Source organism: Cebus imitator, unplaced genomic scaffold (assembly GCF_001604975.1).
Source record: "Cebus imitator isolate Cc_AM_T3 unplaced genomic scaffold, Cebus_imitator-1.0 Scaffold405, whole genome shotgun sequence".
Taxonomy (NCBI): domain Eukaryota; kingdom Metazoa; phylum Chordata; class Mammalia; order Primates; family Cebidae; genus Cebus; species Cebus imitator.
In genome coordinates, this window is record NW_016107720.1 from 697,234 (window position 1) to 709,312 (window position 12,079).

At 45.7% G+C, this 12,079-nt stretch overlaps 1 protein-coding gene across 1 annotated transcript in view; it reads left to right on the plus strand.

The window, feature by feature from the left end:
* The window catches only part of JAM3 (junctional adhesion molecule 3), a 104,693-nt gene that overhangs the window by 17,731 nt on the left and 74,883 nt on the right, over nt 1-12,079 (plus strand). The gene's annotated exons all lie outside the window — the stretch shown is intronic.

Sequence of the window (12,079 nt, forward strand, 5' to 3'; positions counted from 1 at the left end):
CTCAAAAAAAAAAAAAAAAAAAAAGGCAGGAAGCTGAGCATGGTGGCGTGCATTTGTACTCCCAGCTACTTGAGAGGCTGAGAAATTTTTTTAATTAGCCAAGTGTTGTGGTCCACACCTGTAGTCTCAACTATGAAGAGGCTGAGGTGGGAGGATCACTTGAGCCCAGGAGGTTGAGGCTGCAGTGCGCTGTGATTGCACCACTGCACCCCAGCCTAGGTGACAAAGGGAGACTGTCTCAAAAAACAAAAAGCAAAACAAAACAAAAAACAGGAAAACAAATCCCAGAGAAAGGCAAGGATTTAGTCAAGGACTTCTACTCAATAGCAAAGTCTGGCCGTCCTTACTCCCAGTCGAGGTGGCGGAACTGGAGGCTGGCTCGCTCCTCCTGGTTTAGGGAGACATGAAAAAATAAGGAGGGGGAGGGGAAGAGAGCACGGAGGGGAGGTGACTTTCTGATAGCGGCTAGTATGGAGCCAGGTGTCCAGTGAGCACTTAATGAGTGTTTTGTAACTGATGAGTTGCTGGGCTTTGTCTTAGGTGAGGTGTCTTAGATGGTTTGTAGGGAACAAATTGCTCCCATGGGAAGTACAGAGGAGTGTGGGAAGCAGGTCAGGAAAGGGAAAGAAGCCAAATAAGTGTGCCATTTCAGGCCCGTCCCAGCCTTAGCCGACCTGCGGGGGAGGTCTGGGGACAATTACTGCTCAGTTTGTCTCAACTGGTAACAAGGGAGCTGTGTTTCCATAGATAATCCAAGTGCAGAAATTGCCAGGTATTAGCAGCTCCCTGAGCACAATGGAGGTGGCTTTGGTACCCCCAGGCAGTCCTCTGAAGAGAGGTGAGAAACGGGCCAGGTGTGGTGGCTCATGCCTGTAATCCCAGCACGTTTTTTTTTTTAGTAGCGAGGAGTGAAATAGGGAATATTTGCAAGGAGGGGAATCTTCTTTTTTTTTTTTTTTTTTTTTTGAGACGGAGTTTCGCTCTTGTTACCCAGGCTGGAGTGCAATGGCGTGATCTCGGCTCACTGCAACCTCCGTCTCCTGATTTCAAGCAATTCTCCTGCCTCAGCCTCCTGAGTAGCTGGGACTACAGGCACGCACCACCATGCCCAGCTAATTTTTGTATTTTTAGTAGAGACAGGGTTTCACCATGTTGACCGGGATGGTCTCGATCTCTTGACCTTGTGATCCACCCGCCTCGGCCTCCCAAAGTGCTGGGATTACAGGCTTGAGCCACCGCGCCCGGCCAATCCCAGCACTTCGAGAGGCCAAGGCAGGGGAATCACCTGAGGTCAGGAGTTGGAGACCAGCCTGGCCAACACGGTGAAACTCTTCTAAAAATACAAAAACTAGCTAGGTGTGGTGGCGGGCGCCTGTAATCCCAACTACTCGGGAGGCTGAGACAGGAGAATTGCTCGAACCCAGGAGGCAGAGGTTGCAGTGAGGCGAGATCGTGACACTGCACTCCAGCCTGGATGACAGTCTCCAAAAAAACGGGAACAGGAGAGTCAGAGCCCCAGCAGGGTCTTGACCGCCTCCACTCTACTGACAGGTCATTGACTTCCATTTGTAAAATGTTTCTCCCCTTTAGGAGTTCACAATTTAGCAGCAAGACAGTGGCATGCTCTACACCTATGTTCATATAGAATGCACACAGTGATAGGTGCTATTTCCGAGATAGAACACAGAGCAGGTCATTGAATTCTGGCCAGGGTGGGTCAGGGTAGTGCAAAGGGGGTGGGACTTGCCCTGTGCCGGGCCACTCCGCCTGTTAGAAAGCCTTCAATAACGCTCCATCTCCCACGTAAAGCCTTCAAAATAACTTAGCCTAAATATCAAGGGCTCATGCTAGATACCCATCCACCTACTACACGATGTGGAAGTCGTATATTTCATTTCTATCCTTTTAAGGCTTACCCTGAAGCATTTAAAATATAGCCTTTAATTTTGAAAGTTTAAATCTAATTAACCTTGACTGCCCTTTCAATACTCTGAAATTCTTCCAGCTCTAGCTGTTCATGTTATCATTGTCTAATATTTTAGCTTCTGTAACTCTCACAGAGAGGTTACTGCTGTTATCAGCTTCTACAGTCGATATTGACTCACTTAGGTTCACCTGCTTCCTACGTTTTTTCTCCTCGGTGCTCTTTGATCCCATTGCCTCCCCTGGGTACAGATTTGCCTTTTTTTGACTTAAGCTATTCTTTTAAATCATTTGTTAGTATTTCTTTCAACAAGAGTTGATAAACTCTCTCAAAGGTTTTTCCCTTTACTCTTGAATCATCACTTAGCTAATACAGAAACCTTGACTGACTTCTTTTTTACCTTAGCACTTTGAAGCAATTATTTCATTTTGTTCTAGCTTCTACTGTCGTTTCCTCACAAATAGCCAGTCTTTTGACCATAACTAACCTGGAGATTTTTCTCTTAGTCTTTGAGTTCTTTGTGTTATGTCTAGGAGAGACCCATGTGGCTAGGTGTGACAAAACAAAATGAGGTATCTCTTTATCCTAGGATATCCTATTTAGGATAGCTTCTTCAAGCTAAGAACTCATGTCTTTCACCAAGTCTGGCAAATTCTAAGACATTCCCTCTTCAATTACTGCCTTTATGCCCATTTTTATTTTATTTCACTACAACGTGTTTCTATAGTGCACATCTCTTAAAATCCTTTTTTTTTTTTTTTTTTTTTTAAACAAAGTCATGCTCTTTTGCCCAGGTTGGAGTACAGTAGCCTGATGTCAGCCTACTGCAACCTCCACCTCCCAAGTTCAAGCAATTCTCCTGCCTTAGCCTCCCAAGTAGCTGGAATTACAGGTGCCCTCCACCATGATGCCCGGCTAATTTTTATATTTTCGATAGAGACTGAGTTTCACTATGTTGGTTAGGCTGGTCTTGAACTCCTGACCTCAGGTAATCCACCTGCCTCCCAAAGTGCTGGGATTACAGATGTGAGCCACTGTGCCCAGCCAACATCTTTTTTATATTTCCATATGTTTACCACCCTGCGTCTCATTGTGGATAGTTTTCTAAGATCCATCTTCTACTTCACAAGTTTTCCTTCAGGCTACTATTTGATTCTTCTCTTGAGAGGTTTCAGGTTTTGGTTTGGGTTTTCCTAGTTTCTCTTTTTCTCATCTGCCTGTTCTTTCCTGGTGTCCTCTGTGTTTGCTAGTCCTTTTATCTTTCTGTACTTTGCAAACCCACTTACCTTATTGTCTCCATTGGATCATTCGTCATCTCAGGGTTTGAGAGTGCAGTGCTCCTGTCTGTTGCGTAGGTACACTGGCTTCCACGTGTCATGTAGATACGCTGGCTCCCACCTGTCACGTAGGCACGCTGGCTTTCACCTGTGGTGCGCAGTTTCCCCTGTGGTTTGTCACCTGTTAGCTCCTCTTCATCAGAGACTGTTCCATTCTGTGGGGATCACTGATGTTCTGGGACATGCTAGTAACAGTTGTAGCTTTTGCTTCCACTGGTTGGTCTAGAGGTTTCCCCAGTGTGACCACAGGTTTTACATTAATTTCTGGGCTTGGGGACTTCCACACCATGGGAGATGGTACAAGTTCACACCCAACACCAGCATGTGATGCAGGCCTGGGGACTGTCACCCAGGTTGGAGTGCAGTGGCATGATCTGGGCTCACTGCAACCTCCGCCTACTGGGTTCAAGCGATTCACCTGCCTCAGCCTTCCAAATGGCTGGGATTGCAGGCACCCGCCATCACACCCGGCTAATTTTTGTGTTTTTAATAGAGACTGGGTTTCACCACATTGGCCAGGCTGGTCTCAAACTCCTGACCTCCAGTGATCTTCTAGCCTCAGCTTCCCAATGTGCTGGGATTACAGGTGTGATCCACTGCATCCGGCTTAGACTTGAGTTCCCACAGGAAATGTTTTTTCTTCTCACCCGGAACCTAGGACAGAAACTGATGGATGGAGTTTTTTCCTGCCCCCTCCTTCTGAGGGAGCAGGATGTCAGTTCCAAAGTCCTGCTTTAAATGGGCCCTCGAGTCTCTCTGACACACTCAGTGGGTGTTATTTCTGCTCCCCTAGCTCTTTCTAGGGCCTCCTTGTCTTCGTCATACTATCATGGCTCTGACTTGCAAATTTATTTTGGCTTTGAATTCCTTCCTGTTTCTGTTACTTGGAGATGTATTTATCTGTTTCAAGCTCCATGTGCATTTTAATTTTTCTGCCCTCTTATTCAGAATTTCTCTGTATAATGTGGTAGTATGGCAGACTCCATCTTTCTGAGGTTTCCTGGACCCCCAAGAAAAATTAGTGATTTTTCTTCCTGTCTCTTCCACGGGAACATGGGCTCTTTAAGGGAAAGCAAAGAAAACCTGTCCAAGTTATATCTGGTGCGGAGTTCCTAGCTCAGTCCCAGGCACAAACACAATATAATATTTGCTAGATGAATAGTTAGTGTAAGGTGACTATCAAGGGTTACTCCAAGTATTTTTCCATCTTCAGGAAGAAAATTTTCTCAATTATTCTAAGCATGAAGATATTCTTTCATTCTTAAAATGCTTTACAGGTGGTTCTGCAATGTACGCCCTTATGACACCTGTGTGAGTGTTTTTCTTAGCATTCTAATGTGTTTCTTGGAAAACACTGTGTAGTACACACCACCGGATGCCTGAGATGAGGCTTCCTGAACTGGTGGTCCAACTGGAAGATACGATGTGGAAATCATAACTCTCACATGATGTGTGTAGTGGTAAGCCATGAGTATCTTGGCCAATGGTGAGGGGGTAAAAGAATTTACCAGACCCAGACATGGTGGCTCATGCTTGTAATCCCAGCACTTTGGAAGGTCAAGGTGGATGGATCACCTGAGGATAAGAGTTGGAATTTAGACTGGCCAACATGGTGAAGCTTCCTCTTTAACAAAAAATACAAAAATTGGCCAGGTGTGGTGGTGCACTCCTGTAGTCCCAGCTACTAGGGAGGCTGAAGTGGGAGAATCGCGTGCACGCCCAGGAGGCGGAGGTTGCAGTGAACTGAGATCGCACCATTGCACTCCTGCCTGGGTGACAGAGTGAGACTCTGTCTCAAAAAAATAAACAAATAAATAAATAAATAAATTTACCAAGAGAGTCGTAGATAAAGAAGGACAGATGTATTAGAGAAGGTAGGAAAGTATTTTGCCAGGGAGCAGTGCGCAGAAGCAGCAGGAGAGGAGCTGACCGCAGGGAGGCAAAGGCTGGCTGGGACTTTACAGGGTGCCTGTTGGGCGGATTGATAACAAGAAGGTACCAGGGAGCTAACCTGCATTCTTCTGTCCGTTGAGGTGTCTGATAAATTGAGGCTTTTGATGATGAGCAGCAAGTCTGTGAATTCTGCACCTTATCTGCTCAGGAGGGCTGCATGTCCTGCACCATCAAGAAAGGCAGACCTAGAGCTTATCTCTTTCTTCTTTTTGTCTATGTGTTCTGGACCATGAAGGAAGGCAGACCTATAGCTTATCTGCTTTCTCTGTTGCTTTGCTTTCTCCTGGTCCCGCCAGCCTGACTCCTTTTCCCTAGTTAGGACCCCATAGCGTGATAGGGAACATTGTGTTTGCCGAAGAGGCATTCAAGAGGACTGTGTTTGTTTGGAAGAAAATGTTTAATAGGCATATTTGGGAGAGGAATTAAGGCTCCAGGAAGCTTGGGAATGAAAGGAGATGCTCAGAGGCTAGAGCGGCATTTCACCATTGATCGTGAGGGAGAAGGAGAAAGGAAGAGGGTGGAGCCCTTGGGAAGAGGGAGGTTATGTGCTTCCAAATGCCTTCAGTGTGGCGTGACTTTCCCAAATTGGCATGCCGTGTGGTGAAGCATAAAGCACCTTGACAGAATGATACTGAGATACTGAAAAATCCATAATCATAGTGTGATATTTAACAAAACTTTTCCAGGAATTCATAGCTGAAGCCAAAAGAAAAAAAAGTAAGCAAAAGTAGTAAAGTTTTGAGTAGCATAATAAAGAAATTGAAATGAATAGGTATATGTTTCTAGCTCTAAGCCTGAACATTAGAGAATACACACATGGCACGTTTAAAACAATTAACCATTACTAAGCCGTAATGTCAGACTCAACAAATACAAAAGCATCGATTTTATATAGACCTTGTTCTCTGACCAAGGCAGTCTATGATGGCAACACAGGGCCAGCCTCCGATACTGAGAAGCTTATAAAGCAGACTTCTAATTGATAAGTGGTCAAGTGGAGATGACAAATGAAATTATAAAATACTCGGGACCTTGTGACAATGAAGACAGTATATAGTACAAATTGTGGGAGGTAGCTACTGCAGTACTTACAAAGAATTATAGCCTCAAACATACATGTTAGCAAAGGAGGAGATTGAACACAGCATTAAATTCTATAAGTCTGAGCTAGAATCACAGAGAAAATTCGGCGTTACAATCCAATGCAATAGAATGTGAGCTAGACGCACCCACAGTGTTACAGAAGCACACAGGAGGGCCACCTAGATCATCCTGGAGGGGTCTCTGGGGCTAGGAAGTTCTACCATGAGGACATGATGCCAGAAGGGATTCCTAGAGGACACGGTGGTGTTAAGAAACTGACTAGTGTGAAAGGAAAATAAATCTTGGGACCCCCAAATCACTAAACTGAAAAGTCAAGCTGGGAACTGTGTCAGGCAAGCCTGCCTCCCATTTTATTTCTAAACAAATAGCTATAAAGATATTAAAGCTACATACCTCCCTCACAGTCTGCCCATAAGGAAATTCTTTGTGGGCCTCAAGTTCTTTACCGTAAAAATATTTCTACTGAATTTCACCCTGGCCATGTAAATTGATAGCTTATCTTCACAGATACAGGACAGAAAGTCATCTCTCTCTGCTTACCTGAGACAAATGCATATCCGATTGCTTCCTCTGCCCTATTGTTTATGTAAATATGCAGATTCACGGAGCTGGACTAAGGCATACATGACTATTCCTCTATCCCTCTCTCACATGTAAGTTGTGTATTCAGCGAAAGGCTGATCAAACACCCCAAATAATGCAGACTTTTGTCTCTTATCTACCCATGACCTGGAATACCCTAGTAGTCCTGCCTTTCTGGACCAAACCAATGTGAATCTTATAGTTATTGATTGATGTCTCATGCCTCCCTAAAATGTCTAAACCCAAGCTGTGCCCAACCACCCTGGGCGCCTGTTCTCAGGATCTCCTGAGGTCTGTGTCACGGGCCATTGGTAACTTGTTTTTGGCTAGTGATAAATCTCTTAAAATATTTTACAGAGTTTGACTTTTTGCGGCAACACCAGGCTGAAGGGGAGGGTAATACAGGCAGCAAGGACAGCATAGGTAACTGCAATGGCTCACAAGAGCCTGGCAAGTTTTAAGAACCACAGCTAACTTAGCGTAGCTGGATTCAAGGCAATAGGTGAGGGGGTGGTATGAGATGCTGAAGCCGTGGTTCTCATGAACATAGGATGTGTTTTTTCATCCATGACTTCTTTTATATTTTTGAGACGGAATCTCGCCCTGTCGCCTAGGCTGGCGTGCAGCAGCGCGATCTCGGCTCACTGCAGCTTCTGCCTCCTGGGTTTACACGATTCTCCTGCCTCAGCCTCCCTAGTAACTGGGATTACCAGTGCCCGCCATGATTTTCCTGCCTCAGCCTCCCTAGTACCTGGGATTATCGGTGCCCGCCACAATACCCGGCTAACTTTTGTAGTTTTAGTAGAGACAGGGTTTCGCCATGTTGGTCACGCTGGCCTCGAACTCCTGACCTCAGGTGATTCACACGCCTCAGCCTACCAAAGTGATGGAATTACAGGTGTGAGCCACCATGCCTGCCCCATCCGTGATTTTTTAAGTCCTACCAAGGCAGGGATCCTGAAACCCGAGGCCTCAGACTGGTAGTAGTCAGGAACTGGGCCACAGGCAGAAGGTTAGAGGTAGGAAGAAGAGTATTACCGCCTGAGCTCTGCCTCCTGTCAGATCAGCATTAGTCTCATGGGAGCACAAGCCCTGTTGTGAATTGCACATGCAAGGGGTCTAAGTTGCCCGCTCCTTATGAGAATCTAGCTAATCAGCCTGATGATCTGAGGTGAAACTGTTGTATCCGGAAACACTGCTCCACCCAACCTTTCCGTGGAAAACTTGTCTTCCACAAAACTTGTCCCCGGTGCCAAAAAGACTGGGGACTCCTGTACTAAGGGATGTTAACTATATTCTGAAGGTGTTAAGAATTTTAAGCAGGACAACATGAGCAGATGTTGGTTCCGCAGGGCACAGGAGTCTTATATTCATTCATTCCAAAGATGTTTACTGAGTGCCCCTTATTGTTCTAGGTCCTAGTCACAATTTTGAAAAGAAACATCTAGATACAGGAAGATATACCTACAGATTATTTTAACACTCCAGATGAAAAATGACGAAGCCCATATTAGGCCAGTGGCAGTGGGGGTGCCCATTGCTTCCTTGTGGGGAGCGCACAAGGAGAATCTTGGACCTCCAAGCTCAGCAGAGCTTCCGGCTTCCTTCCTGTGTTCTTCCTGGGCAGCAGCTAGTGGTAGGCCCAGTGAACCGGGACCATGCAAACCTGGAGAACAATGCCCAGCTGGAAAACAACTTATTGCCTGCAAGAATGAATGGACTAAGGGGTGACCTCTGAGTGTAAGGGGTCCAGAAGCATAGGTGCCCTTTGGGGATGTGGGATTCGAGTTCTCTGTCCTTCATGGGCTGCGTGGCCATCCCCACTGGAGTAGGTCTCCGCTCAGTGTCTTGAGCGCTTTCAGAATCTGAGAATCACCCAAGAGGCCCAAATACATCCACTCTTCCTGATTCTAAATTTCTTGGGAATATAATTTCATGGCATTAAAGAGAAACTATTGAGTCTTATCCAGAGCTTTTATCTGCTTGCTCGAGGGGCATGGTCTTGAATAATATTGGGGGAAAAAATTTCCTGTGGAATAACCCTTCACATTAGAAACCTGGAAATCGAATTATGTCCCCCCATTTCCAGTCCTGGAACAGGATATCTGGAACCTCTGCAGTGGCCACCATTAAAAGGTATCTTCCCCATTCTAGAAAGCTCCAAGTGACATAAATTACTCTGTCAAATCCCTGGCCCCGAGCTCTTAGGAAGAGCTTTCCCTATTCCAAAGCCCTGAAACCGAGGATTGACTCTGGCTGGGACTCAGCGTAAAGTACAAGATCTCAGTGGCAGCGGAGGGAAAAGAGCAAAGGCCCCAGTCTCTCATTGGTGCTGCCAGGAAGTAAACACTTCATGGTGTAATTTGTGTGAAGAGAAAATTATCTCTAATTGGAGGGATGGAATAAAAATATCTCTCATCTGTAAACAAAGTAGTTGGAGCATCCAGGAGGCAGGGAACTGGAGCACAAGAGCGCTGCAGGTACCCTGTGGACTGGCTCACCCAGATTGTCTCAGTCCCCACCCACAAGCAGCGGGTGCTCTAGGACTGCCTCTGAAGCCATTGAAGGCAGCACACCTATCCCAGGGGCTTATCAGTGTCCTCAGCCCTGAGGCACCATCCGGAAAACAGCTTCTCACCATCTCCCCGGGCCAGGGCAAATATTCAACAAGTCAAGTGAAGAGGGTAAAAAAAAAAAAAGACTGGTCTGTTTTATGTCATCACAGGGATCCCTTCTGGAAGGTGACTGGGGACTGCTGTTTACTAGCTATCTTGGACGCCTTTTCTTTGGTATCTGCAGAGACAGGCGGCTTCTCCACATCTTCGGAGAAAGAACTGAGGCAGACACCCTCACAGAGGCAGCATGGGTGATATTCTTCACAGGACCCGATGTGAGAAATTCCCAGGAACATCAGCCCTGGGGAAGCAGTTCTGTGTCAGGGGCTTTCCTTGAGTTATTGCCCACTGTTGGCTGTCATGTTGTGTTTTAAGGTGCACCAGTAAAAAGCACTGGGCTGATGGAGATACCACCAGATACTCCTGCCCTAGTGTAAGGGTGTGACTCCCGTTTTTTTGCTTTTTTGTTTTTTAAGTCAAAGTCTTGCTCTGTTGCCTAGGCTGGAGTGCAGTGGCACGATCTTAGCTCACTGTAACCTCTGCTTCCCCGCTCAAGCGATTCTCCTGCCTCAGCCTCCTGAGTAGCTGGAATTACAGGCACGCCCCACCATGCCTGGCTAGTTTTTGTATTTTTTTTTAGTAGAGATGGGGTTTCCTCATGTTGGTCAGGCTGCTCTTGGACTCCTGACCTGGTGATCCGACCGCCTTGGCCTCCCAAAGTGCTGGGATTACAGGCATAAGCCTCCGCGCTGGACCAAGATTGTGATTCTCTTTAACCCCTGGCATGTATGATAGTTCTACTTAAAGACAAACACTCACACACACACACACACACACACACACACACACACACACACAGAGGCACATGAACACCTAGCTGCCTTTTGGTGAAATGTGAAAGGTTTATTAAACAGCTGATTATAGAAGCCTCTCTCTAGGAAGCCACTTGACCAAAATCTGGCATTGGTATAAACTTTTTGAATAAAGGAGAGAATGTGTAAATAGATCGAACTGCAGAACTTTTCTTCTTTTGCAGATCACAAGATGCTTATGTTACTGGAGGAGATGGAAGTGTCGTCTGCTGCTGTTTTCTTACAGGGAGGTGGGAGGGGGTTTTCCTGTTTAAATACAATTAAAGAAACACTTTGAAAGAAAGAGCAGAGGGTAAGAGTTGAGATAAAATGTGATAACATAGTTGAAAATACTGTGAGGAAGATGGGACTTAAAGAGAGGGGAGATGAAACAGAAACATGCCAGATCTTTGAAAAGGCCTGACGAAGAATGTTTTAAAGAAGGACTCTGGGGTCAGAGACTTCCATTAGTCAAAGACTTCCACTTCTCTCGTGCGGTGAGGGTTGACTCAGGTGATTGTTCTGGGCTACAGTAGCATAGGGAAGGAACAGAAGTCATGATCACGTTACTTTTTTTTTGAGACATGAGACATCAGTCAATACATGTAAGATGTACATTGGTTCTGTCTAGAAAAGCAGGACAACTGGAAGTGGGTGAGGTTGGGATTCCAGGTTCATAGACAGATTCAAAGATTTTTCTGATAGAAAGGTATGTCTGGCTCTGGGACAGTGGCTTGTGTCTGTAATCCCAGCACATTGGGAAGTTGAGGTGGGAAAATTACTTGAGTCCAGGAGTTCAAGACCTTGGGCAACATGGTGAGACCCCATCTCTAAAAAAAAAAAAAAAAAAAAATTAGTCAGGCCTGGTGGCGCATGCCTATGGTCCCAGCTACTCGGGAGGCTGAAGTGGGAGGTTTGCTTGATTCTGGAGGTGAAGGCTTGAGCCATGATTGCATGCCGCTGCACTCCAGCCTGAGCAACAGGTAAGACTCTGTCTGAAAGAAAGAAAGAAAAAGGAAAGAAAGAAAGAAAGAAAGAAAGAAAGAAAGAAAGAAAGAAAGAAAGAAAGAAAAGAAAAGAAAAGAAAGAATGGGTTAGAATGAGAGCTGTAGAGAGCAAGTTTCTATCATATGGATGAAGCCTCTATGTAACAGGCTTCATAGAGAGAGTCTGTTCGATCAGTCTTTTTTTTTTCTTTTTTGTTTCCTTTTGTTGAGATGGAGTCTCGCTGTGTTGCCCAGGTGGGGTGCAGTGGCATGATCTCAGCTCACTGCAACCTCCACCTCCCGGTTCAAGCAATTATCCTGACTCAGCCTCCTGAGTAGCTGAAACTACAGGGACGCACCACCATGCCTGGTTAATTTTTTGTATTTTTGGTAGAGACAGGATTTCACCATGTTGGCCAGGCTGGTCTTGAACTCCTGAGCTCAGTTGATCTGCCTGCCTTGGCCTCCCAAAGGGCTGGGATTACAGGTGTGAGCCACCGCACCTGGCCCTATAAGTCTTAAAATCTGTTTTAATGTTGATGCTAGTCAGTTGGGCCTGAATTCCAAAAAGGAGGAGGGCATAATGAGGCATGTCCAACTCCCCCATCATGGCCTGAACTAGTCTTTCTGGTTAACTTTCAAGTGCCTTTGCCTGAGAGGAGGGGCCAATTCAGATTGTTGATGGGGCTTAGTCTTTTTCTTTCTTTCTTTTTTTTTTTTTTTTTGA